General features: G+C 42.2%; 2 protein-coding genes across 2 annotated transcripts in view; one reads left to right on the top strand and one right to left on the bottom strand.

Annotated features, from left to right (window-relative positions):
- The window catches only part of LOC119658228 (protein artichoke), a 517,332-nt gene that overhangs the window by 197,769 nt on the left and 294,900 nt on the right, over nt 1-24,663 (bottom strand). The window contains exon 6 of the mRNA XM_038065501.1: nt 19,025-19,047. The gene's annotated coding sequence lies outside the window, so the exon portion shown is untranslated. The remainder of the gene's footprint in view (nt 1-19,024; nt 19,048-24,663) is intronic.
- The window catches only part of LOC119656993, a 176,898-nt gene that overhangs the window by 13,461 nt on the left and 138,774 nt on the right, over nt 1-24,663 (top strand). The gene's annotated exons all lie outside the window — the stretch shown is intronic.

Here is a 24,663-nt window from a genome sequence, read left to right as displayed (position 1 = left end):
CTTGCAACACGCCGCCGGTCTTCCACTTTGCCCTGGGGGGTCTTGCACCGTATCGCTTTAGGGACAAGGTAGGTTATCCCCACAGTGAGGAAGGGTGGAAATTCTTCAGGCTAATTAATAACCTGGTTTATGCCCTATGCCAATTGACCATGAATATTGCTTAACTTTTTATACCAGAAATTCTGCACCCGATGTAGACCAGGACCCTTCCATTTTTTCGAGCTGTTTATGATTCGTTGAACCTCCTCATCGGTAAGATGGGAAAAATTGATACCCGGTTAGTAACAAGGCGGGTGGCTTCAGCGGTAATCAATTCAATTTGAAGTTATCGATCACGTGGAGGTCAATAGCTATATTATCGATATGTTTGGTACATTTAAATTATATGCAGGATTACCAAAATGACAATGTGGATAGTGACCAGATTTTGCCTCTAGAGGGGTGAAGCCCATGATGTTTTACGTAGGCACCTGTCGTGAGACTTAATCATATGGTCCTCTTAAGACACGGATTGATTTTGTGACCACAATCAGAGCCCCGCTGAGATAAGCAACGACGGTACCAGTCTATACAACGTGCATGGCTTAGCATTCATACTGGTGGATCCAAGAATTACCTAAATCTCTACCGAACTATGGAGTACGGCACCCGTGTTGATACGCAACACCACGTCGAGGCCCGAAGGTCTCTTCTCGCTTGAGCATAACCACATGAAACTCCCACTAGTGGGGCCAACCGCAAATAACCGAGCTGTCCTCACATACAACAGCAGTTCACCCGAAGTATGTGAGTCCAGGGGCTTTCCCGGTTCCCATGGTACCAGTATACCCCTGGTAAAGTTTCGTGACCAATTTGCCACTTCAGATGAGTCCCCGCGCACTCGGGTCTGATCGCCCTGATTAGGCCTTTGCAGCATTCGCCTACTGAATCACGGCTGGCAAACCAAAGTGATTACAGCGTCTCCCGGTGCCACCACTATGGAGGTTCTCCTCGGCCACTTGGTTTTGGTTTGGCCGATAGGGTTGCCGCCCCGTCTTCCTCGCTGCCACCTCTGAGCACCGCCTCTAGAGGGGTGGCATATTTCCGATAAACATTCTGCCCTTTATTCTTCATCCGCCTGGTGACACTGCCAGTGCTGATTCTAGTCAGCCTAGCAATGCCCTGCCGCCATGAGTCACGCAGACGCTCCAGATGAATTTTCCTTGGTCCCTTCTTTGGTCACTCCAACCAATAATAAGAAAGCGAATCTTTTGACCCTTCAATCTGACATCCGCAACTGCACCAAAATGGAAAAGTGATTGTAATTACAGCAGCGATATATCATCAGGCAGTCGAAATAGAATCTCAACATTGATTTGAGATAGAGTTCCCAGAGGTGCTGGAGATTGAGCCTGGGAAAACCTGGTCTATTCAAAGGATTGTTTTCCAAAAATTCTATAAACGCCCTTTGGAATTCGTTTCGAACCTCAGCGGAAACTTCAGACGGAGGGTAAAGAACTGTCTTACGGTTCATCGACTCTTGGTTAACAGTTGTCGCAATGACCTCAAGTCGATGATGGCTGGGATTGTACCGCTGCGAGAATTTAATTGGTATTGGCCCTCCGACCCACTGCATTATAACGTGCGCGTATTGCGCGCGACGAATCTCTGGTGCAACAAGGTGCGATAAGATGTACCTAACCCCGTTTGGGTCCACTTGATTAACTGCCTACACAAACCTGCTGAAGTGGTCACCATAAATTGGCGTGAAGCAACCTCAGCAGGCACAGCCATCGTGAGGCCTAGTCGTCCTAATATTAATGTTTTGGGATGGTTGTCCTCTCTAGATCGACTCCGGCTATCCAGGGTTGATATCACCATCAGTAAGCTTTAGAAATGAAACGCCTTTGCAAATTATAAGACATCTGATTGCAATACTCTCTCTAATTTAAAGGTTTCAATAAGCCCGAAAGCTTTCGATTTACATATATTCTTTGATCCCTGTCATTAAGAAATTCAGAAAGTAGAGTCAGACAAAAGGATTTGAAGTCCTTTCCTTTCGTATTCCGGTTAATTTGCAAATACCCATTTGCTAAAAACGAGGGCAAGGTTTACTATCAGCTGAAAAGAATAGATATCGCAATTAGTTCACCTAAATGTTAATATCAGAAAACTCGAAAGGGAACGCTGATCTATCCTCCAATAAGGACATTGAATAAACATTTCTTCAATTTTATTACTCCATTTTCCCCATCAAAGTCTACATATGTATTCCTGTTTTAATTGGAAAGTTTTCATTGTAAAATCCAAATGAATATTTCCCAGGTTACTAGGTGACATTGAGCAAAACTATTTGATATACAATACCTTTGAGTGGAAAATGAGTAAGCACTCCTACATGGGAATATGTGAATATATTTATAACCTCTGCGTCTTTCAAGCCAGAATGAAGTTGATTGGGATAAAACCATTTAGGTAACTGACAACTGCTAACGATGAATTCATTTTGTAGTTAGATTCTCTTCTTTGAGGAATTTGAAGGTTCTCTTCTGTGTTATGGATCCTATTATCTATGGGATGAATACTGAAAAATTTACAAATTTATTTATAGCGAGCAAGCATTGATAACTTGGGTTGCTATTCCAGGATACGTAGCAAATTAGCAGGTGAAAAGATAACTAAAAATAAAGTTGACATTTGCCTTGGAATGATTTGCTGAAAGGGATGATGGGAAAACCAAAAGCATACCTTTGTGGTAGGCAGGGTCGGGAACGTGGAAGAGTTCTTTTGGATACTTCCGTCTCGGTTCTGCGCAGACATTTCCTTGCCATTTCATTATCGTGGATATCAACACCACATGAGCACTGCTGGCTCCCCCATCTTTCCTAAGGTGCGTCTATTACCACCGCAGCTCGCAGTTGCACAGAGAGGGTTTTAAGCACTTGGTGTATATGTCTAAATACCCAGACGATTCCAAACCGACACCGCACTCCCCTCATTCATGACTTGCGGACTCTACCGCCAAACACCGTATTTTCCTGACCCTTAACTAGTGGCGTGACAGGCCATCCGAAATGAGGATAACCGCTATCGATAAGGGGTTGCACCGATCGTGGAAAAATTGCGAGAGTGACGTCTTCGATGAGATGATTGTAAAATTAGCGCTAACGAGAATTTTCTTGCCAAAATTGGTTTGAACATTAAAGTCGATGGCCACCGACTAAAAGGCCGCCCAAGACAACGATGGCTTGATACGCTGGGTGGTGATTTGAAGACCTCGCGTCTACATCCAGATCAGGTCTTTGATAAAATGAAGTGGGACAGCCGATCACGACGAGCTGATCCCTCTTCTGAATGAGACAAGGGCTAAAACAAAAGAAGAAGGTCTTAGTCAAGGCATATTATCAAATCCCTGTAGCCTCCGAGAATATTCCGAAACCGAACACTTCCAATTCATTAAGATGACCTTTTGAACGCTTCAGTCGCTTATATAAGATTTACTAAAATTTCACATTGCGAAGGAGCCGCACCGAAACCTGGGAAATGAACGGGAAATTTCACGCGGACCTATTGAAAAAATTGACAAATAAAAACAAGCCGACAAACCAGAAGCTCGCGTTTCTGGAATGATTGATTCTGTGTATTTTTAAGATTTTCTGTAAAACGAAACCTTATTAAAATCGATTCACTGTCTGTCTGTCTGTCTGTCACAAGTACTTTTCTACAAAACGGCTAAAGCGATCCAAACGAAATTTGGAAGACATATGGGGACTGTGAAATGTCACGCATACGGTGAGTGACTTAAGTTTACGTGCAGTTTAAAGAGGGGCTCCCCATTCATATAAACGGGGATATACATTTCTTTTCATCGAATGTAGTCATATAGGGTATCAAATGAAAGTAGTTACTTTCCGAATCTGATATTAGTTTTGACGTAAATTGTAAAGTGTTCTAAACTAGTCAAAATGCACACAAAAATCAGGGTGGTGCGCCTATTTGAAATCTAGACCTGAAAATATGCCCTATTCCGATATCTGCTCAAATGAACTTACTAAGAGCCAGTTTGTGGAATTTGACTGAGAAACCCGTTTAAGTTCATCCTAGGAGTGCTGGGGAGGCACGTCATAGAGAACAGTATTGCGCATACTCATGGCTAGTTTCATGGAAATCCGGCTATCAGTGTCAGAGTTATACCAGTTCGAATTTGTCAATTTTGTGTGCATTAACTGCATCCTAACCTATGCAAATAAGATGCTGATGACATAATTAATAAGAACAATTGACACTCGAGTGAAATATATAAATATAAATTCCACTCACGAAGAATCCCAGCCCTTTTTAAGGTTTTTTGGGTAAAACAAAGGTTTACTATCTGTCTCTCTGTCTGTCGGTCACATGCATTTTTCTCGGTGACGGTTCTAAGCAATGACATCAAACCTGGTAAAAAGGTGGAAACTGTGAACGCTCACGCATACAGTCAGTTAGATCATTCTACGTCGCATTTAAGGGGGGGCGGGGGTACATGCAAAATGAAGGTATAAATTTTGTTCTTGAAATATAGACATGTGCATATCAAATGAAAGGCCTCGGTTAGTACTTTCCGAAGCCGAAGTTGGAAGGGTGGGGAGTACGGGGGGTCGAAAGTGATCATTTCTTTAACGGACTAATTCTCAGAAACTGCCAAACCCAAAAATAAAAAAAAAATCAGGAAGCTGCCACTATATGGTGCCTAGGCTCCAAAATACCTTGCATACCGATATATGTTCAAATACTATAATATACTATACTATAATTTCTAGTAATTGACTACAAAACTCGCCTTAAGTTCATCCAACTATCATAAAATTGCAGCAATGTAGGTTATAGCATAGAGCAAGATCCTACCAAGTTTAATGGAAATCGCAGTATTACTGACCGAATTATAATAGGTCAAAGTTGTCGCTTCGTTGAAAATTCAAGACTTTGAGACTCAATATTACGATTCTAGCACCACGGTGTGGAAGACAGACAAACAGACAGATGGGCGGAATACAGGCAGAAAGCAAACCGATTTTAATTAGATTTTGTTTGACACGAAACCTTAAAAATACCGACCCGACCACGCGACAATTAGTTGGTACCAAAAGATGTATCACTTTTAACCTTACGAACGGTGCCCAACGTGTAGTCCTATTTCCTTAAGATTCCGAAGTAGTCAATCAATGGAAGATAACCTTTTCTGATTCCTAAATTCCTTTTGGGTTTTATGTTCTGGGTTTTACAAGATAACGTCTCTTAAGTCTCTGAAATACGGGTCTTGCCTTCTTAAGTCTCCGGAAAGTTGTTCCGTCTCAGCTTTTCAAAACTGTTTCTTATTGTGAATGATGGGCCTTTGTTGGTTTACGATGCGTGGTAAAGAATACCTTCTTTACTGTAGCAAGTATTTGACTAGAAAATAGTCAGGTACTATCCTTGGTCGTTTCCATACTTTTCATTCGATTGGCTTTCAGAATCCAAATAAGAAAGAATGTTGAAAAATAAAACCTTTTTACTATTGTGTCAGTTTGAGCAAGTGAAGATGACGCTAATTAGGCTGAAAACGGAGGGTTGTAGGGAGGTGCTATACCAAGCTGCCCCAATATTTCGTTTTTTTCGCTTCTAATGATGATTGGGGAGACGTGTCTTTTTCCTTGTCGAAGGAAGGATGTTGGTTGGGTGTGAAGATTCGATTTGAAACAGAGATACGTAGCATAAAGCCGTGCACACAGCAAAGACTGGTTGCCGCAGATTTCGTCATGATTCCATTCTGACCTTCTTTCGTTGAAGAAAGAAACAAGCCGGGAAACCGGAAGCTGGACGCTTCAGGTACGAAAGGTTTTGTGTATTCCTTAGTACGTAGCACTTAATATATCCATATATTATGTGAGAGTATCCACTTTCGGGTGATATTGACATTCATAGTCTTCAATTTTCAAAGAAGCAACAAATTTGAGGTATTATAACTTTGTTAGTAATAGTGCGATTTCCACCAAACTAAGATTATGCTCTATATTATAGCCTATATCACTGCAAAATTTCATGGTACTAGGATAAACTTAAGGGGGGTTTCTAACCAATTACAAAAAATTGTAGTAATATACTATTATTAACTTTATTTAAACAGATATCGGCATGGAAGGTATTTCGGAGCCCAGGCACCATATAGTGGCAGCCACCTGATTTTTTTCAGATTTTTCGGTTTGGTAGTTTCTGAGAATGGCCCCCTTAAAGAAGTGATCACTTTCAACCCCCCGCGTTCCCCACCCTTCCAACGAATGTCAAAATTAAGATCGGCTTTGAAAAGTACTAATCGAGACCTTTAATTTGATACCCCACATGGCTATATTTGATGAAAAAAAATTTTACACCCCCTTTTTGCATGTATGGGGACTCCCCCTTAAATTCGACGTAAAAGGATGTAATTCACTGTATGCGTGAGCGTTCACAGTTCCTACCTTTCTACCAAATTTGGTCTCAATCGCTATTACCGTCTCCGAGAAAAAGGCGTGTGACGGACAGACAGACAGACAGACAGACAGACAGACAGACCGCAGTGCTTCGGTGGTGGAGAACTTGGCCACCGTTGCATCTAATACTACAAGTGTTTTAGATTTGGAGAAGGAGGTGTTCAAACGAAACACAACTCTGCCAAGAACATAAATTGCGAAGGCAAAGAATGATGGGCTAAAAGGAGATAGCTGGCCAAAAAAGGCGATTTCGACACCCATCGGATATGATCAAGAGGTACTCCTGCAGCAGCAAATAGATCCATTCAGGAGAAGCTCATCAATTTTACGATCTCCTCCAATATCAAAGCCGGCAAAAGAGAAAGCTCATGGGAGCTCAGCAACTGAAAAAGGTGAAGGAGTCAGTAAAAGGAGTAGTCTGGCCAGGACTCACCGAGAACAGAGCCCTGACCCAGAAGAATTACCTTTTATGCAGCTTGGGACTAAAATAGTTGAGCTGTTCGAATTCATCAAGGACAAGCACAATGTGCACCAAGCCATTAAGAACATGGTGAGAGCCATCAGGGTGCTTTATAATAGTTCCCAGGAAGAAATAAGAAAGCCTAAGGAAAAGCCGGACATCCCAGCCTCAACAGTGTCACAGGCGACCCAAGTGACACCCAAGCACAAAGTCGCCGACCTTCGCTCAAGTAAAAGAGTGAGACACAAGGAGGGGGAAGCTTTGGCGAATCAACAGGCCCCAAAAAGGATAAAAGGGGTCTTAACCAGTCCAACAAAGGGAACTAAAAGTTCAGAAGGGCCCAAAGTACCAAAAGTAGGAAAGTCGGCTAGCGAACCGAAACTGAAAGAAAATAAGAACGATGGTTGGACTAAGGTCGTGAATAAAAAAAGAAATAAGAAACCAAAGGTGCGAATTCGCCCGGAGGCAATTGTAATCTCCAGCAGAGGATATCTAACATATGCGGAGATACTGAAGAAGGTGAAATCTGACCCCGACCTAAAAGACCTAGGCGGAAATGTTAGCAAAATCCGGAGGACCCAGAAAGGTGATTTCATGTTTGAGCTGAAAAAATCCAGCGTGGGTAAAACTGACGACTTTCGTAACCAAGTTTTAAACTCACTTGGGGACAATGTCGCGGTTCGTTCCCAAAAACATGAGATCTATATTCAGTGCAAGGATCTCGATGAGGTAACATCCAGAGAAGAAATCTGCACTGCCTTGAAGGAACAATTCAAGTTGGAGGATTTCAGGGAAGAATCCATCGTGAGCCTAAGAAAGGCTTATGGCGGTACTCAAACGGCCACAATGCAAAAATAAGCGGTATATTCATATATAGCTGTTACGCCCCACCGAGCCTCACACTGCCCGAGTTTGAAGAACTGTTAGACGATCTTGTTCACGATGCAAAGGGACGGAGTCCAAAGGTGATCGCCGGTGACTTTAATGCGTGGGCTATCGAGTGGGGCAGCAAAGAGACTAACGCAAGGGGGCGGTGCTTATTAGAAGCATTCGCCCAGTTGGACGTGGTTCTGGCCAACGAAGGCGATATAAACACTTATCGGAAAGGGGGAACTGGGTCAATTGTAGATCTGACTTTTATTAGCCCTGCGTTAGCACGTGACATGTCCTGGCAAGTTAGTGAGGACTTCACGTACAGCGACCACCAGGCAATCACCTTTGAACTAAGGATGGAGCCACAAGGCAGGAGACCCGCACCCCGGAAGCCGAAATCCAGAGGAACACCAGGATGGTCTGCCAAAGCGATGGATGAGCAGACATTCATGGAGGTGTGGCTAGACTTGCCTAACAAAGCAGGCACCTCCACGGATAGAGCTCTCCATGTCACACAGAGCATCTCTAAAGCATGTGACGCGTCGATGCCTAGGAGATGTTCATTCCCCACTAGAAGACTCAATTATTGGTGGAATAGTGAACTTGCCAATCTTCGATCGATTTGCCACAGAACCAGACGAACGGCTCAGAGGGCAATAGGTAGGATCGATCAGGGGCAAAAGGAGCATGCCTATAGGGAAGCTCGCAAGAACCTCAAGCTCGCCATCCAGCGGAGTAAGAGGGAATGTTTTAAGGGGCTCTGTTCGGAAGCGGACATAAATCCGTGGGGTAGCGCCTATAAAATCGTGACAGGACGATTCAAAGGCCGATCGTCTCCGCAGATCACGTGCCCTATGCTCTTGTTGAAAATAATCCAGGGGTTATTTCTCCAGCAAGAGGGGGGTGCTGACACCTTCCAGCGCCCCCTGAATGTGACGCTGATTCCACCAGTCACCAGGGACGAGCTGCTAGAGATCTGCAGTCCAATAGGCGACAGTAAAGCCCCGGGTCTTGACGGCATACCGAATAAGGCTCTCAAACTTGCCGTCAAAAGTAGACCGGATATGTTCGCGGAGCTGTTTGAAACGTGCATGTCGGAGGGTATTTTTCCTGCACCATGGAAGCGGCAGAAGCTGGTACTGTTGCCTAAGCCTGGCAAACCTCCAGGTGAACCGTCCTCCTATAGACCCATATGTCTTCTAGACACTATGGGGAAAATGTTGGAGCGGGCCATTTATAATAGATTACTTCCAGTCGTCGAGAGCCAAGGGGGCCTTTCAGATAGGCAGTATGGGTTCCGGAAAGCCAGATCAACCATCGATGCCATCAAAATGGTTACTGGCGTGGCCGAAAATGCAATTCACGGAAGGGGTTATACCAGCAAATATTGCGTGGTGGTGACCCTGGATGTGAGGAATGCATTTAATTCGGCCAATTGGAACCTTATATGAAAGTCTCTGGCGACGATTGGTGTTCCCACCTACCTCGCCGCTATTATCGATAGCTACTTGAAAGAGCGGACACTCTGGTATGATACCGATGACGGTCCAAAGGAGTACGTTGTCTCCGCGGGTGTCCCCCAGGGCTCTGTAGTGGCCCACTACTGTGGAACATCATGTATAATGATGTGCTCAACCTTCCGGTTCCGGAGGAGGCTACGGTGGTGGGTTACGCCGATGATATAGCACTGGTTGTGGTTGCAAAGCATCTCGAGGATGCTGAGTTGTACTCAAGCGAAGCAATCAGTGTTATTAAGGCTTGGTTAGAGAGTGCTGGACTGGCACTCGCGGAGGAAAAGACGGAAGCGGTCCTCATCACTTAGCGCCGCAAAAGAAATTACGCCTGCATTAGAATCGGGAATCGTATCATCACTTCCAAGCCGGCCATCAAATACTTGGGGGTGATGATAGACGGAGGATTTAATTTTAAGCAGCACATAGAGCATACTTGTAAACGAGCATCCACCACGAGTATTTCTCTGGCAAGGATGATGCCGAACGTAGTTTGGTTTTAGTGGGTAAAAATCCCACACTCTGGCGTGCCCAGGCCAGAGTCTTTTGAAGAAAAAAAAAAGACAGACAGACAGACAGACAGACAGTAAACCGATTTTAATAAGGTTTTGTGTTTACACAAAACCTTAAAAATGGGGGTGCAGTGTTTGGTTGGATAACGGTATTGCTGCTAGGTGGTGGATCTCTCTGGTCTAGAATGGTGCATTCTTACCTCATTGTCATTCTTAGCAGGTTTTCGTGTTTTAACTTTTTGCGTTTGCTTACTGGATTGTCTGGATAGCTGAGTGGTTAGAGCGCAAGGCCGCCGTACGGAAGGTCGTGGTTTAAATCTCACTGGAGGCACTGGGATTTGTATCTTGATTTGAAGTCGGATGCCAGTCGTAATCTCGGGCAAGCGCAATGCTGACCACATTGCCTCCTACAGTGTATTGCAGTGTACGGTTACGGTCTTGAATGAAGTGCTCTAACATACTTCAAGGTCCTGATCCAATATGGATTGTTGCGCCAACGATTATAATTATTACTGGATTTTCCAATTGTACGGCAAGGAGCGATTTTATTTTTTTTTAGCACCTCTGTATGGTCCTTAAGAGACTTCTTTAAGGTAACATTGCGATCGTAATGGGCAATCTGTATACCTCGAAAGTGTAATGGGTAATGATTGTGTTGGGGATCGGGGTCTGAGGTTTATGGATTTCTGAGACTTCCGCCGCCTCGCCATTCTAGCACTGCTTACCTATTCTTCAACCAGTTCGGGAGGGTTTTTGATAACGTGAACTGGGAATATATCTGGAGTACTTTATGAAAGGAAGGCAAAGGACACCCCGGAAAAACTGACAGCTCTTATGAGAGTGACATACATATGGCAGCGCAAAATCTCACGCGGTTAAGAGAAGTAACATTTCTGAGAAATTTGAGATAGAGCTCGTTTGATATGATTTTGTTACTCATACTGTTCCTTTTCGTCACCGGTAACGTCATTCATGCTGTTCTGTCAGGAATACGTATAGAGGTTCTATATGGACCATGATATCTTTCCTCAAAAACTTTTGACTGCAATGATGACGTTTGTCTGCTTCTTCACCACCTTTGCCAGATGATTCTGGATCTCAGGACGGTCATCAGATTGAAGGTAAATACTAACGAAACCAAGATTCACCTATTTTGCTATAAACTTCCACTTTCCACACTTTTGGATAGGAATAGTTGCAACTATTACCAAAAAACTTGACTTCTCTTTGGTTTTTATCTACGAGGGGTCATCAAACTGTTCAACTCCACCGGGATTGCTGCAGGAAGGCAATGCTATGATGTGGAATTACTTCCTCTGCAATGAATCATCCTAGGACTGTATAGCACAGAAAAGTTGAAGGAGATTGTTAACTGTTGGAGTAGTTTTGACAAGAGTTATAGCGCGAAGTTAGGTAGATAATGGCGACCATAGCAGGTGAGTCAACTGTGGGTTGATATATATTTAAGGTACTTCAAAGCATTAAATTCATGTATTTTGTTAATATACGAAGTAAAGAGCTTTCATCTCATATTTTGAATTACGAAATATTTTTCCAGTAAGTGAGTCATGCCAAATAACAAACACTTCAGACATTTTTTTCCCATTTTCGCTGAACATTTCAAATTCCATAAGCCTCACAATTCCCAATTCATCCCCGAGAATTCCCCTATTCATAAATTTAATTTCAGGTGAAAACTTAGAAAGTTTGATGTTAATTACAACTACGAGTAGAATACTTTCATCCGACATTAGAATTACGTTCATGATCTAGCTTTCAGCCATTGTGCTCAGTTTGTGAGCGTACATATGTGGAGACGTTCTTAAGCGAAGGAGTTGGCACTTTAAATTATTTCTTCTGGAAGGTGTGGAGTGGGAACACAATGGAACACCGGTGAATAGTGGTAATCCGCTTACAGTGGGAAACACAGGTTCGCAGGAGAGCTAGCAAGGAAACAACAGTGCACTTTCGTCTCAATTGTTGTACTTAAATTCTGATACAACGTGGAGCCTGGCAGGAAGTAAGCGGGAAATTTAGTGAAAATTTCAAGCGTGAAAGGCTTGAGTAAGTAAAGTTGAATTATGAGAGATCTGTCGGTAAATGTTCAGGGGATGTGAACTTTTGATAAGGATTTTCATTAGTTCTAGTTCCGTGTTAATGCTTCAAGGATTGGATGTATGTGTACTACTTGGGAAAAGTTTGTTCCGGTGTTCATGTAAGTGTACTTCCTTCATGATGTAAAAGGAGGTGGGCTTTAAGTAGTTTTGACCGGTAATAACATAGATTGTTATTGTTCTTATCAAAATCTCTTCATTGTAGGCAGGTATTAACTGTATATGTAAATACTTCGGATAGTAACATATGGTTTTGCTCAGTATTTGTGAAAATATTTTGAGATGCTGTATACTTAATTTTACTCCTGGCTAGGTAGGAGATTATGTCAGTTTTCCAGGAATTCTTCAAATGACTACCTTAGTCTAACACAACCAAGTTGGTTAAACCTTAACGTCTTGATCTCTTTCGCTTCGAGTTAAGACCAGAGCATATATTCCATATTTCAGAACTTATCATTAACCTTTTTTGTTGTTGTTTTTATTGTTGTTGTTGTTTGTGTTACATGGATTGACCATTGACGTAATTATACTTTGAATTTTAAAATGCTTTTCCCAGGTTTGTTGCTAGTTAAGGGGAAAGGTTGTGCATGCAAATGAAGTAACGTATGGGTTTGCTCAGTATCTTTGAAAATATTTTGAGATGCTGTAGTCTCAATTTTAGTCTTGGCTAAATGATGATAGATTATGTCAATTTCAGAGGAATTTTAACTTTTCATGACAACCTTGGCCTAACACCACCAGGTTGCTGAATCTCTTTCATACCGAGTGCAGATCCCAGCCATCAATGTTTGCTTCTTTGAGCTTGCCCGGAACTGAAGGCTAATCATTTAAACATTATTGGATACTACTGAGGTGCAGTCTCATTGAAAATTAAAACAAAATAAATAAGATAACAATGTGTAGTGTTTGCGGCTTCGCCGCATGTGCATCAGTTCATTAGCTTTGCCCTTTTAAATATTTCGAAACTCTAAAATCTGTTTAAGTATTTTCAGTAATAACAAACAAGCTTTTGAATATTTGAAAAATGGTCATTAACCTTTGTTGCTGTTGTTCTCACTATGTACTCCATGCCTCGACCGAAGAACTTGCTATGCTGTATATTATCAAATGTGTTTCTGCCGTTTGTTTCTGGCTTCTGTGAAATGTCAACGCTAGATAATTGCTGGGATTATTGTCATTGGGCAGAGCCCAGTTTCATAAAGGACCGCTCAATGAAAAACACCGAAAAAATTCTGCCGGAGAACAGCCCCGGAGCAACTTTTATTGTTGTTTCAGCTGATGATGAATTCCAGGTTCATTGTTTAAAGTGAAAAAGTGCCGAGGTTGGGAATTCCAACTGAAAAGATCCGTATGGAATTGAAGAACAAACGCGGTGTCATTTATGGAAGTGCAATCTTTGAAGCGAGAAAAACTTTCGTTTACAGATGCCGGTTGGTGGTCTCCTTGCTCCGTTGCGGAGTAAGTGTTTTGTGAAATATGTTCGAAATATTTCATCATCCGTAGCATCAAGGAAGTTTTGGTCCAAATTAAATTTGTAAATTGGTGCTGCGACTGCGGTTCACTGCGATTTTATGGCTTGGCATTGGATGAAACGTGGATATCTAGTGTGTAGATAGAGCAAGAACAAATAAGAAAATTCAAGGCCGAATATCGCGGGTGGAACCTGCACTTCAATTAGTAGGTTTTCATGTTGATAGAAATTGGTGGCAGCATTCAATAACACTAAACATTTCTTGAAGGATTTGAGAACTAATGAAGTAATATTTAGTATTGATTTTAGCGAAACAGGCTTTTATTTTCCAGGTTTCCAAAGCTCGCCAAACAAAAGACCAAATACCAGAAAGAAGGGTGGAAAAAAATCAATTTCTACGAGTTTAGGTACCTCGATGAATTTTGTGATAGGAATTTTACGAGGAAAATTCGCCCGTAAATAATTGAAGTTTTGGAGAAAAGTGCAGCTCTCACGCCGGTATCCAATCCACGATTTGCATTGCAATCACAGTCGAATTTAATTAACCTAATGGAACTGCACAAGTACATCACTATTGCCTTCAATCAAATCACAGTCCGGTAGGCAGCCGCAACAACCGCAAGTGCAGCATCCACAACAGCCTTCATCTCAACAGCCACCACAGTTGCAGGTGCAACCATAGCTTCCATCTCATCCGCACCAATCGCTGGTGTCGATAGGGTAGGGCCACCGTTGACGTCGTTGGTAAATGGTTTCTGTTAGTCAATCCCGAAAATTGCCAGAGGAAGACTTGAGGATAAGCCAGAGTTCCGCAGTCGCCCTTTTACAAAGTTTCCAATTAACCTCAGCTCCCAATAATTTTTGCCTTTTGCTTCATCTCCTGAAAGCCAGAGGAAGAAGGGAAAGCTAAAGTGGAAGCAAGCGAGTGCAAACCCGAAACTAAAGGAGCTAAGCAGGCAGAATACCGAACACAACAAACGTCACCGAAGAAAATAAATGCTATTATACAATTAAAATTTCATTGTTATTTCAAGTTTGTAGGAATCGTATGTTCTTTTTAATGTTTTGTGTAAAACAAAACCTTATTAAAATCGGTTTACTGTTTGTCTGTCTGTCCGTCATACGAATTTTCCTCGGAGACGGTTAGAGCGATTGACACTCAATTCGGTGAAAACTTGGGAACTGTGCACGCTCACGCATACAGTGAGTTGCATCCTTTTACGTTGAATTTAAGGAAGGGGGTGTATATTATTTTTTCACCAAATATAGTCATGTGGGGTATCATATAAAAGGTCTCGATTAGTACTTTCCAAAGCCGATGTTAGTTTTGATATTTGTTGAAAAAGTGGGGAGTACAGGGGTCGAAAGTGATAATTTTTTCACGGACCCATTCTCAGGAACTACCCAACCGAAAAATCTGAAAAAAATCCAGAGGCTGCCACTATATGTTGTCTAGGCTCTAAATACCCCTCATATCGATACCTATTCAAATAAAGTTAATAACAACATAGAACTATAATTTTTAGTAATTGGATGCAAAACCCCTCTTAAGTTTACTCTAGCACCACGAGCAGTAATGTAGGCTTAAACATAGAGCATAATCCTCCCCAATTTGGTGGAAATCATATTATTACTAACAAAGTTATAATTGGTTAAAGTTGTCGTTTATTTGAAAATTTTAGACTGTGAATGTCAATATAACCCGAAAGTGGATACTCTCATGTAATATTTGCATATATTACGTGCGAATTTACGGCGAATGCACACTCAAAAGTCTTTCTATAAGAAATACACAAAACCTTAAATACCTGAAGCTTCCGTTTTCTCGACTTGTTTAGTGCTTCGGTACACTGTGATTCAAGGGATAACCTGATCTTTCAAAGATCGTGTCTCTTGATAATATCCGGATCCGGGAGTACGAGTGTCGCACCATATAAAGTGAAATACGGCGAGTTCAAAAAGGAAGTGCATATTTGATTGTCGCATGATGAACTTGCATTTCATTTAGTAGGCTTTCCTATAGAGAAAAATTGATGGTAGTGTTCCATGCTATCCAAAATTCCTTCAAAGATTTAAGATGTAAGGAGCAAAAAGAGATATTCTCGCATTTTTAAAATTTTCGTATGAAACAAAACTTTATTAAAATTGGTTTACTGTCCGTTTGTCAGCCTGGCGCATGCACTCCTCCCACGAAAGTTGATAAAAAGGTAGGAGCCGTAAATCGTGAATTACACTGCTATACGTTAAACTTAGGGGGGGGGGGCGTTCCATATACCTAGAAAAAGGGTTCGACGTTTTTTTTGACAGAATGTCGCCAGGCGGGATATCAAAAGAAAGTATTAATCTTAAAGAACACTTTCCCAAATATGTATTAGTTTTGTCATTGCTTTGCAACCAAGTGCGGGGGTCCGAAAAAAGTGAATTACTTCTAGAACCCTTTTATTATATCTATTATCCATGTGCATGGCATCTATGTTTCGAAATCCTCTCCGATATCTGCTCAACTAATGTTTCTAATAGCATATTATTATATTGTAAAACTTTACTGCAAAGACCCTTTAAGTTCATCCTATATTCCTAAAATTGACAATAATAAAAATTTTAATATGGGACAGCATTCTGGGAACTTTGGTTGGTATCCTACTATTGTTAACAGAATTATGGTAAGTCAAAATTTGCCACTTGCCACATAAATTACTACTTCCCTACTTCAACGTATATACACTACGAATTACATATTTATATAAATGGAACCTTCGTGCACTCAAATGTTTCTTCCATAAAAATCAACAAACCTTTTATACAAGAACCGCCGAGCTTTCGGTTTCCAACTTGTTTATTAGTTCTTTTTTATATCTCTCATGGTTTTTTTCTATTTTATTTTCTTTTTAATTATATTTTGTTTGTAATTACAGAATGAAGTCAATATAAATCTTTATCTTAGAGACTGTCCTCTATATTCTGGGGAAGACCAACTAACACTACTTGTTTTTATGGACAGAGTATGCAAAGAAAGTGTGGTAACCCCAAGGCTGATGAATATCTGGAGCAGGAGAAACATCGATTGAGGATGTAATCTGACATAGCCCCTTGGATCAATGGAACTGGATCTCCTGTGCTACAGCTCCACGCTTGGAGTTCAGTTTTAGATTATTTCGTTTTTGAGGCTCCAGTGCAGACCCACGGTCCGTCGGCTAAAACGACACCTAAACTCTTGGTAAATAACTGTTTGGGGACTGAAGTCTCGAAAAGGTTCCTGAGCTTTGCTAGCAGAAAGGTGTGCAAGTGCGGGTCGACAGGACACTTCAGTGGACTTTCAATATTTCAAATATTCAATAATCAATTTTGTCAACGTTTTAGGTTTTTTGGGATAGCTCTTCCCTCGCCGGTAGCGCCGCTGCCGAGGGGTGTCTTTTTAGTTATCAGTCAGTCCATTTAAGCCATTACAAATGACAAAGAAGAAACTGGTTGCCTTATACTCCACAAAGAAATGACCAGCAGCTTTATAATCGAAGAATTCTCATTATACAGTCGTCAAATCATTAGAATATGTGTCCGAGTGACTCAAGTGGTTGAACCGTTGGGGTGTCATAACGAAAGCTCGCGTTCCAAATCTCACAGGTGACAGAGGGTTTCTTATTGTGACTTGATGTTGGATACCAATTTACTCCCTGGGTTAAATCTGGATAATAATCTCGGCCGAGCGCAATGTTGACCACATTGCCTCCTACAATGTACCGTTGTGAATGAAGCCTGTCTCCAGACAATTCTAACGGCGGCATTTGTGGGTACCAAGATTAGACTCTCAGCAAGAGCATTATATACATCAAGTGGAGTCTCTACTTATGATTCAAAACTCTATCATCAGATGGAAACACTGGTACTAAGCATTCATATCGATGTGGGAGGAAGTGCACATTCATCATTTTGGCATTGGCAACAAACCAAATGGTCGTTAAGGGCCTTCAAAAGTTAGGGAGCTTCGTTTTAAAATCACCATTAACAACACTATAGCCGTTATAACATGAATTTCGTGACTATACCATTGAGAGCCTCGTTCTTGCAATTTTTCCACGATCGGTTCCCCTCCATATTGGTCGCGGATATCATCATTTCGGATGTGATCAAGGCGTCTTACGTCATCGGTCCAACAAAGCATCTTCGTCTCCAGTAACGCGGGACGACGTCTATTGTATTGTATAGTCGGTCAACACTCAGAACCATTGAAGGCAACAGGGCGGACAATATTGCTGAAAATTTTAGATTTGTTACGTTCATTGATACGTCGATCACAAAGACAGCATTTGTGGAACGATGCTTCATCCAGGTCGCGCTAAAGCGCAAAACAATTTCATAACGCATTTCTCCATTGACTGATACCATTGGTCTGAGATATCTAAATTCTGAAAATTAAATAATCGTTGGGTTCGTTGGTCGAATTTTTCTGACTCTTGCCAAAGTCTTATAAATGTATCACAAATGTAAATTCTTGGTACATAAAATCAGCGCCAACTGTGATAATTTTCTTAAATTGCGACAGCAAGACCTTTCCGTTTTTATTGCAACTATGTGAGATACTTTCTCAAGATTGCGGTAGAAATCAGAACTAAATTTCCTAAAGCTTGAATAGACCAAAGTAAAGTTTCCAACTATATTCAAGGGTGACCTCCTAGGTATCTCAACGCTTCGACCATTACCATCGACATCTTTCATGAGAATCAACAGAACGTAATCTACCGAAAAGCAGCACAAATTTCCATTATCTGATTTTATTTCCTGTGCACAACAAAACCCCCAACGAATGTAATCGCATTTACGGCGATATGCTGTTGCTTCAGCTACACTTTGTTTGTGTCCTGCATCCTTACTTATTCTACGTTCGCCTTTCATACATATTTCATCAGATTTCACCAGTTCACCAATGGCACCAGGAACAAACAGCAAAAAGAGTGGCATCCTGTGAACAATGGCGGCTTACTCGCAACTCGTATCTGAATTTCCTTTTCCACGAAATATGTCTTGTACATATATATTTCTGTCCATTTTACGTTCTGCCTGATATTCACTGGGACGCCCTCGCATCCGACAGTTTGACAGAATTCATAACCGGACTACAAAATGTTACCACCTCTGTCAGGCGTACGCGTAATGTATTCTAGTCGATCCTGATATGTTGCAGAACGTAAGGTTGGCCAGGAACCAAGGAGCAAAAGTCCTTGTCAAGCGACCAAAGCTTAATGGACTTGGCAGTTTCTATTTCATTTCATTTGAATACAAAGGATAGGGTTTTTGCTTCCTTGGGTTGCAACAGGATGTATGGTCGATTCAATGTGCTTCGGTGATGTTATGAGTGTGTTTGATATTGATATTGTTAAAATTGAATAAGGATTTCAATGAAAATGCGGGAATGCGGAAATGTAAAAAGAGGAATTAAGCGATATTGAATGCCACTCTTGAAACACACCTTGAGAATACCAGATATTTCCTGAGATAGTATGTTAATTGAAAGAGAAGAGGACTTTATAATAAAGATTGAGCAACAAGATAACGGAGCCTGATCCTACCTCAAATTACTCAATACGCTTAAAAGAAGATTCAGATAAATATCTTAATACTTACCACTTTTTGTATGGCGGTCCGATCTGAAAAAGATATAAAATAATTCAATTACTATGCTTAAGTTTCATAAAATTAACTATTGGTGGTAATGGTCAGTGAAATAGCGAGCTCCTATTTTTATTTTAGGATTGAGGGACCGCTGAACCCGCAATTCACTTAATGGTGAACCGGAACCACTGGAAAGAAACTTTCTCCAACTTTTTTTTTAATCCACAGACCCTTCTTTCTGGACCAAGTAACAAATCTTTTTGAAAACAGCCAGTATCTGATGAGTTGTTTCCGCTTTGGAAGAAACCACCGTTTTTTTTTACATTTGGGTGCTTAGCACAAAAAGGAGGAGTTCGTGAATAAGGTAGTAAGAAGTTTCCCTTCAATTGATCTGGCTAGCCCTCAAGTGGATCCTGCACTCAGAACTCCCTCAATCCCAAACAAAAGTTAGTTTTGGTTTGGCTGGCTTAAGCGTGAATTTTGCGATTTTTCGTCCTCGCCTTGAAATGAAAAGAAAATAAAGATGCTCCATAAGGGTGAAGGATAACAAAAGAGAATTAAGAGCAAACGATAATTCCAGAGGAATCAGAAAAGACAATATTTTATTTTTTAAATGCCGAATAATGAGTTTTTATCGCTCATATACTGGTATTTCAAGGACCAGTTGTTGACTTTCTCAGCGAGACAAAAACCCAAAAAATATAATTTTACCTTTTTTTCCCATTATAAAATAAGCCGAAACGACAGGAAGGGTTCAACCCGGTATCAACTGGCGGTGCCAAAACCCAATTCCTGGCCCGCCAAAGTTAGGGGCGCAGATCGAACCTCACACGCCGTGCACCTTTCTTCTTCGAGACCTCAGCCTCAGGGACAAAAGGCTTTAGCTTGGACAAAGAAGCGTTCTTGGGGCTGCCGTCAACATCAAGCCTAAAGCAGAGCTCCCCTCTGTCCAATGCTTCACATAAGCCCTCATATGGTGGTTGCCCGGACTTCCGGAAAGGACCACGCGATACAAAACGTATGTCCAGACAACCAAGTCTATGCTGGTGTTAGCCTTCGTCGAAGAGTAACAGGATGGCGGGGATGATTTTAATTTGGTCACGGCGCCCCGTTGCAAGCGTAAAGGCCCACTGGTGGAAAGGGCTGACTTGGTATCAAACGCAGGATCGCTTGTCTCGAATTCTTCTCGCATACTAGCTCGGAGTAGCTGGTGGCAAACCCTTCACGATGGACTGTACGCAGGCCAAGTAGAACAAAAGGCCGGATTTGCGACCACGAAGAGTCATGGTGAGCCATTAGAATTGGCCTTCAGTGTCCTACGCCAGCGTTCCAGCACATTTGATTGCGGGTAGCATGCAGTCGTTCGATGGCGTTTGAAGCCTAGGAGTTTGCCTAACTCCGAGAATAGGGTAGACTCGAATAACAATCTCTGGTCAGTAATGACTTCGGCTGGAACTCCAAAGCAATGAATCTATTCTCGACAGGGGGCCTTGGCGCGCGATTGTGCGAAAATGTCGACCAAAAGTATTACTTCAGACCACCGCGTGAAGCTATCGATGATTGTGAGGCAATACTTGAAGCCATGTGAATCTCTTGAGGAGCCAATGAAGTCGAGGTGGATAGTGTGAAAACGGTTTGTAGACAGAGGAAATGAACCCAATTCTTTCTGTTCGTGCTTGGTAACTTTACACTTCTGTCACGTGATGCACCATTTAGGCCAGGAATTAACATCCTTATTCACTGATGGCCAGAATTGTTTGACGATGCGTTGTTCGATTGCTTGGGTACGCAAGACCGCGTCCTGCATGGAATACGCCCTTGCGAAAGTGCCGAAATATATGGCTTAGGCCCCTTTTCAGAGGTCCCACGCAGTATTTCGGAGGCTGAGCCGAAATTTGTATTTGGAGTTGTTCCTGAGGTTGTAAGACACTGCGTCATCTTTCAGTGTCTCTGGGTTCCCTGAAAAATCAACCATGGTACGGATTTTAACCTCCGAAGCGGGTGACAAAGCATTTGCAACTACATTGTTCTTGTCGGACACGTTTCATGAATTAAACTAGCTTATGCAGTTTAGGTGCCAAAATTGGCAAGGGGACGCTTCTGCTTAAGGTAAGAGGCTTATAGTCCGTGAACACTGCCTGCCTGCCTACTAGGGAATATCGGAAGTATTTGATTGTCATGTACGCCGCTAATAGTTCGCGATCATAGGTGCTGTAGTTCTGTTAAGCTGTATTCAATTTCTTCAAAAAGAAGTTGAACGGCTGCCAGATTTGGTTCACCTTTTTATGAAGTGCAGCATGTCTGAGGCATCGACAAACACGGCCAGGGGTACATCTGATTAAGAGAATGCCAGGAGTGTAGCGTCCGCAAGCTACCGTTTGGTTAGCTCAAATGCCTGAACGGCCTCTGTAGACCACGCAATTACGCGTGAGTCCTTGGTCTTGGGTGTAGAAAAGTTGACGTTGAGAATCGCTTGATGTGCGGCTTTAGGCAAGAAACGACGGGAGAAATTTAACATCCCAAAAAACTTTCGCAGATACTTAACTGTTTCAGGTTGCAAGAAGTCTGTGATTTCCTTATTCGCTCAGGGTTAATCGTGTGGCCTAAAGACTTCACTTTCTCTTGAAGAGATTTGAATTTTTCAACGCTAAGTAGAAGATCAGCCTGAAGAAATCGTTGAAAAATGCATTCGTAGGATGAAGTGGATGAACCTCCGAAAAGTTTGCGCCGCATTGCACAGACCGCGCTTTCTGCAACCACTACGGTTTAAGGGAATAGTGTCCTTAAATTGGCGCAACATAGCGTTAGTTAGACTCCTCAGAGCAGCCATTTTCATCTACCAAGCTACCTACATAAGTCTTCAAATTTTTACTATGTCAATCTCTTGACTTTTTTGCCACAATATATAGGCAGTAGGTTCCACAAGTGTTGCCAGTTTAGTATAAGCAAAGATAGTCGGGATAAATGCGCTCTTTCAAAGCACAATATTACATTTCAAAGGTATGCTGGACAGTTTTACTGAAGACAAGATAGTGTAGAAGTAAATGGCGGTGGCATCTATCCCCGTTCATAAAGTGGGATAATATAGCGACAGAGACAAGCGGGAATAATTAGAAAAAATATACCCTTTACGTAGTGACGGAGCCTTAGTTCCTTACTTCACTAAGAGTGTCCAAAATATGGAGATAGAATCTAAGGATTTAAACTCTCAAAGTCGATGCGCGGATTTTCGAAGGGTCTATCAAGTTCATGTCGCCCAACGGAGAAATGTCAGGGTGGCATTTCTTTCACTTCAGTAGCCTTAAATTGATGAATACGGCTCAGTTAACCAAATGGAAAGTACACCAATTCGCATTTTGGATTAAACTGGAAATCCGACTAAAGCCGACCCTTCCATGGTACTAGTGCATAAATCTACCGGCAAGCGGAAGAAGAGGACGCGGGGGAAGCAAACTGCAGTCACTATGGAAGATGGGATTAAAGGATAAATCCTGCCTGTCAAAAGCCTCTCCTTCATTCTTGCCAGAAAGAACAGAAGAAAGGGAAGTTTTGAATGCGGTCGCTACTGGTCTAATGGTGGCACGTGAAAATGGAGCAAAGTGGCCCGGACACCGCGATATAGCGAAAGCTGTCAGCTAACCGAAGGGAACGCAATGTGGAAGATGGCCAAACTCCTTGGCAATGAGGATATGGACAGGGGTGCACCACCTGGTGTGCCGATATCCAAAAAAAACGGACGCAAGGAAGCGGGATCTTCAGCGAAACGTGGAAATACACTGGTAACCCAATGAGACATACAATGGAGCGCAGTAGACTATTCGAATACCAACACATCTATGGTAGATAATGCTTCGTTCTGCTTCGTACCACCTAAGAGCTACCCTCATGCTGCCCGCGGGGACTTGCACTGGCGTACCGGGAGGTGATCAAATCAACGAGCGGGATTTCAACGAGGCTAGTCCCCTCCATAACAATATGCACGCGAAGCCGGAAAAGGAAAGCATGTAAGAGCAAGTTGCACCCGCATATTTGACGGTTTCCATAGAAGTTTTCTCCAGCGGTGGCCAAATGTCAAAGATTGGAAGAAATTTGGAGCCATCATTTCGTGATGGGCCATCGATTTGGAGTGCACTGATCAGGTTTCTTCAAAGTGAATTCGCGTGGTTCCTCCAAGTTCACCATTATGAATAGCGAGCTGTTCAGGACGAAGCATGTCAAATGTTGAATACCTAGCCCTCGAAAGAAGGCAAGGAGCGTCTTTCGCATGCTGAACGAACAGAACCTGGGATTAATTTCGGTCATTGAATGACATAGTCCATGAATGGCAGGAAATCGACAAAAATGGAGGGTTTCAGCTTGGTGTTTGAGCTGGAGCGAAAGGGTGTGAAGTTGTTTAGGAAATTGCCATGTGATGCTTCGCTTTTGCCTGATTGAAATTCAACCATATTAGGAAACTGAAGAGCACCGCTTTTATTTGGATAGCGAAGAAAAATTACGGACTTCGATTCATACAAAACAGATCAAATTTCAATTCCTTAGTGCAGTTGCAGAATTCCCGTATGGATGCCCGTACTAGCGGGGGATTATAGAGTATATCCTATCTCCTAGTAACGTCTCCGATACCATTAGCGAAACAAACGGAAAGAAGAGAACTGGCTTGATGCGAATTTGTGGAATCAGATTTGCACGGAACGGACTCAACGAACCAGAGAAAGGAGTTAATTACAAAACAGAATAATGTTTCTCGTAAAGAGATGAGACTCTTTGGGCATAAGGACATAGGCATTGCTGCATCATCAAATCTTCGGCGATTTTCAAAGAAATTCGTCATGACGGGATCAAACCTTTGACTATGAGGTCCTAGATGAGGTCTCGTTGTCAGACCGTCGTTACTTAGAATTCAATCTGACTATTGCAGGTAAAATGAGTGGAGTACAAAGACGGAATTCTAAGTTCAACATCGACCGCTTGTACGAACCAGCTGTCGCTCGACAGTAGGAGTCCTATCTTATTGATCCAACGGCAGATATATTGAGTGACGTACCTGAGAATACCGATGAGCATTGGGTCGCCATCAAAAATGTTTTTTCTCAGGTGCCGCATAGGTGACAAGAGAGAATTTGCTCTTGCGCTGTTCAGGAAACAGAAAATGCCCCAGATCGCAATGATTTCATAAATGCATATCGCATCGCGGAAGAGCTTACATGTAGTAGCCAATCTTCCGATGGTCTTGTGAAGGACGTGAATGGCCGACTTCTCATCCACGATGATGAGCAAATGAAGAGGTGGAAAGAACATTTCACCAGCGTCTTCACTAGTCGGGCGAGATTCCTCCTCTTGTGAATGAAATGGCTAGTCCTCATCCGCCAGCGTTGCACCGATATTATTTCTTTTCGTTATCGGTGACGTTCTTCATGCTGCCTAGTCAGGTGGATGTGGGGGAATTCAATGGACGATTACGGCACGGACTAGATGTTGCCCGACGTATTAACAGGGTTAGATTCGTTGTGATTGCCACAATACACAATCTGGACATGCAGTTATCTCAACATCAAGATCAAGTTGAGACGGTTGTGTGCTAGTGTTCCTTCTGTGTTGCTATATGGCAGTAGCATATGGAAAATAAACCCCACTGTTACTCAAAAACTCCA

The sequence above is a fragment of the Hermetia illucens genome, chromosome 5 (genome assembly GCF_905115235.1).
Source record: "Hermetia illucens chromosome 5, iHerIll2.2.curated.20191125, whole genome shotgun sequence".
Classification (NCBI taxonomy): domain Eukaryota; kingdom Metazoa; phylum Arthropoda; class Insecta; order Diptera; family Stratiomyidae; genus Hermetia; species Hermetia illucens.
The sequence above is the reverse complement of the archived record's forward strand: the minus strand, read 5'-3'. Positions and strand labels throughout refer to the sequence as shown.